Raw genomic sequence first — 4,515 nt, forward strand, 5'->3', positions numbered from 1 at the left:
CAGGTTACACTTTGTGATAATCTGTTGAAGTTGCTGAATGACTCTGTCCCTGAGAGCAATCAGGATCCTTCTTCACACGAGTCATAGGCTTCACATCTGGGTCCAGCTTTATATGTTCACCTGGAAAGCATTCAAGACCTGTAAATAAGCATAGCCTCAGATCTCTCTATGCGCTACAGCCTTTTCACTGTTTTTATTTTGTGCATAGTTCTCTTCCAAGTATGGCTGGAGCATGCTCCTTTATTATTTCAAAGCCAATCTTGTGTTCTAGACCCTTATACTGGTATGCGAGTGATTTTTGTTTTAGCCCCTGGCTCCACCTTGCGGCATGAATAACCCGTTAACTTAGGTAGTGAGGCTTTATGCTTTTTGTCAACTTCCAGGTGTCATGGTGGGATCTAATCTTCTAACCCACATGTAGAAAATCCAGGCAAAGCAGGAATCAGTTAAACAGTTTATTGTAAAATGCAAACTAAAACAGAATTGTTTGCAGGATCTGGAACTGATGACCAGCAGGGAACAGCACTGAAGTTGAGAGATATGGTGAGTTTACTGGTAGTGGGAAATTGTAGGATCTTAAATATTGGAACGGTCTTACTTGTAAAATGATGAGTTTTGTCTGGGGAGGGGTTACAGAGGTTTCCAGGTGATCATGAGGGGGTCTTTCTGCCGTTTTGGCAGAGGCGTTGGAGGGCGGACAGGTAAGTTCTTGATTTACCAGCAGCAAGTAGCAAGGGGAACGGCCAACTGAGGAATCCAGGCAGGTAGGTTATTGGCGGGGGCGTCAGTGGACTCGGGCGACCAGTGGGCAACTTCCATGACATCACAAGGGTTCACCTGAAGAGAAGGGACACAGAGATTTTCTCGGAGGCTAAACACAAGGAAACACAGAGGCCTGTTGTACCAAACATTGGTTAACACTCTGACGTCAAAGTGTTGGCTGCCCTGTCCTCTTATACTCCTCTGATGATCTGATGACTTGCAGGTGAGCAGAACCACTGATTACACCCTCAGAAGGGAAGCAGCTTCCAGGTGTAGGAGAAGAACAGCAGCAAAAAACACATACCACCAACCCAGATCCCAACACCAGGGTCTGCAATATTTTCATCTTCTCAGCTGTATCTCTATTTCCCTTATTTATATTGTTTTGAAATCCTTGATGGGTGGGGTAATAGGTTGGGGGATATATGTGTGTAAATGGTGTATGTCTTATTTTGTCTTTTCACATTATGTTTAGTGCACCTATTTTTGTGGATATATAATAAAAATAATCACAAATAATACATAGACCCATTGCAACGTCATAACTTAATCATTCAAAGACCCCGGTGGACATTGGAAGTGAGGATCGGGAGTATTGTAGTACTTATTACTAGAGCATGTAGTGACAGTGGACTGTTACTTGCAGTATGTAATTGACACTGCTGCAATGCCTCATACTGGGCATTGTCATGAGGTGGGGTTAAGGTTGGTGAGGAGAGACGCAGGCTGGACCCAGGTTGTAGGCAAAATGATGAATTTAATGAAGAAATCAGCTCAAACAAAAATCCAAACATATAGGCAGCACAGGGCAGAACAGAAGGCAAAAAGGTCCACGACTGAACAGACTGGCACAGAGAACTATGACGGACAACATTAGACGAGGACCCTGCAAGAGACAAAGACAACAGGTGGACTTAAATACACAGAGAGGGTAATCAGGGAATGAGACGCACCTGGGAAGCAATCAACAGGGAAGACAGGACAGGGGCAGGGCTAAACACAGAAAACCTCAAAAATAACTACACAGAAAACACCTCTTCCTTCTTACTAAAGGAAGACGTTTCTTCCTTTAGTAAGAAGAAACGTCCTTTCTCAGTGTCAACAGCCATCTGCCACAACTCATAGCATACACGCACACAAAAAAAGAAAGGCACTGATCCACTGTGTTTAAAGGGGTGTGTCCTTTCATTCTTTATTTAGACTCCGTTTGTTACAATTTGTTAGGATTTTTGACAAAATATTCTATGAATTCATGAGACAAACGCAGAACGTTTTTGAAGCTTTACTTTTCATTTAATTCTTTAGATTGTAAAACAATGGTCTGACCATAAAGGGCAATTCACCCTTTAAAGCCTCCAGCATAGCAAATTAAAACAATTCTGCAAAGACTGGGCCAAAATGTCACTACAAGGATGTAGAGGTTTCATTGCCAGGTATTGTAATAGTATTTTTTGCCCATAAAGGTGACATATTTTCTTAAGGACAGATTTGATTTCATAGACTTTTCCCCTTGACAAATGAATTTATTCAGGTTATCTTTATCTGATAATTTAGTTTTGTGGTCAGAAACAGTTATTTGTGACTAAAATAAAAGCAAGAATTCTCTAAGTGGGCAAGAACTTTGAGTGTAACTAGATACAAGAAGGCAGCAATACATTTAAAATGTAACTGACTGATTAGTTTAGATAATAAAAAAGTTCCCTGTTGAGGATTTAGCAGTTCAATCTGGAGAGACTCAGACGGAGAGAGGGAAGCAGTTAAAAGGGTTTAATGACAAAATAACGTGAAAATAAACACAAAGTTCTTTGGCGATCAGGCCCCGGCCGGGGACGTCGAGCTGGACTTCGATAAGCTCGATGAACATTCCTGATGCAGCGAGGGAATGTAAGCCCCCCGGGGCCTGTGCTGGTGGCGGCGGTCAGGATGATGAGGCCTGAGAGCCGGGAGCTGAAGGTGGAGGTGGGGTGGCGGTGGGTTGATCGGGGCTGGTAAGCGGAGGAGGCTGGGAGTGAAGGTCCTTTTGAACCAGAGCCTGGATGATGATTGGCTGGAGTGAGGCTTGGACCTGCGTTGATAGGTCCGGGTTGCGGAGAGGGAGGCACTGATTGCAGGGCCAGGTGCGCCAAAAGAGTCTTCCAGCCTGAACTCCATTTCAATCTGGAGAGACTCAGACAGAGAGAGGGAAGCAGTTAAAAGGGTTTAATGACAAAATAACATGAAAATAAACACAAAGTTCTTTGGCGATCAGGCCCCGGCCAGGGACGTCGAGCTGGACTTCGATAAGCTCAATGAACATTCCTGATGCAGCGAGGGAATGTAAACCCCCCAAAACGGGGCAGAGGCCGGGGCCGAAGCCTGGGAAGGAGGTGCTCATACAGGGTTTCGAGAGTGACTTAGGAATGGGAGGAGGCAAAAATAAGGAGGTGACTTAGGCATTAGAGGAGGAAACTAGGGACTCGATAAGGAGTGAGGTGGATAAGGGCCAAAAGGGGGCGCCCCGGAGCGGTAGTGATTGGCTGCTGGGAGATGTAGGCCAGCAGAGGTTGCCGCGGGGCGCAGAGCGAGGGGATGCTGGTAGATGAAGGCCAGCAGGGGACGCCGGAGCGTATGTTGGCGAGAGGCTGGTAGATGTAGGCCAGCTACTGGTGACTGGGACGATAAAGGTTTAGCGCTGGTAGATGAAGGCCAGCTGCTGTTAACTGGGGTGAAAGGTGAGGTGCCGGAAGAGGGAGCTGATGGGGCATGAAGCTAATTAGCTAAGGGTGAAGGTAGAGGAGGGCCTGGGGTAGAGATGGGTGGAGCTAAGGCGCGATGTGGGAGGGTTTCTAAGGAGAAACGTTACCTGGGCCGGGCTGCACGGGGATGGGGAAAGAGGGGTGGGATAGAGGAAAAAGAAAGTTAGGAGGTTACTAGGGCTAAAAGCTACGATGGGACCAACTCACGGTAGACGGTAGAGGATGAAGAGGGATGGAGATGAGTGAAGATGAGGCCTAAAAGGGGAATAAAGGACATAAAGAGAAAAAGGGGGACGAGGGGGATGCTTCGAGGATGGGTAACGAATGCCAGGATGACCAACCACCACCAGCGAATGCGCAGTGCTTTCCTAGGCACTGAGAGAACGTTGGGCTGCGAGTACGGAGGTGACGTCTGGGCGGATGTATGCTGAGAACGCTGAGGACGACCATCATCCGAGCTGCTGAAGGGTCGTGGCGGGGATGCTCTGAGTGGCTGCAGACGTGGCAGCCCCTATTCTAAAAGAGTGGCCCGAGAACTGATTGGGCGGGAGGTTGCATGAAGCCAGGAGCTCCCTCAGGTGGTTAACGAACCAGGAGGCGGACATGGGTTGGCCCTCGGGAGTGATGAACAGGGGCCCGGAAGGGGGAGTTAACTTGTGACGTAGGAGCGCAAACTTGAACATGGCGCGGAAGGGGCAGAAGGGGACGTGCGTGCGAGCCACGACGATGGTGTACGCGCCCCTGGACTTGGAATGTTTGAGAGACAGGCTGTAGAAGTCGGGGTGGAACTTGAGGTCCGAGACCGCTAGATCTCGGGAGGGGACAAAAGAATAATCTGGAGTGGAGAACTCGCCCAGGCGGAGGAGGCCCTAAAAAGCCAAAAGAAACGAGGTTGAGAGGAGAGATTTCAGATAGGGGGCGGAGGGTTTTAGCTGGAGGGCGATGAGCAGGTCTTTGAGGATGGGGAGATTGATGGGTAGACGCCTATCAGGGAGGGTGGGATGCCGTTTAGATATGC

The sequence above is a fragment of the Poecilia formosa genome, unplaced genomic scaffold (genome assembly GCF_000485575.1).
Source record: "Poecilia formosa unplaced genomic scaffold, Poecilia_formosa-5.1.2 Scaffold530, whole genome shotgun sequence".
NCBI classification, from domain to species: domain Eukaryota; kingdom Metazoa; phylum Chordata; class Actinopteri; order Cyprinodontiformes; family Poeciliidae; genus Poecilia; species Poecilia formosa.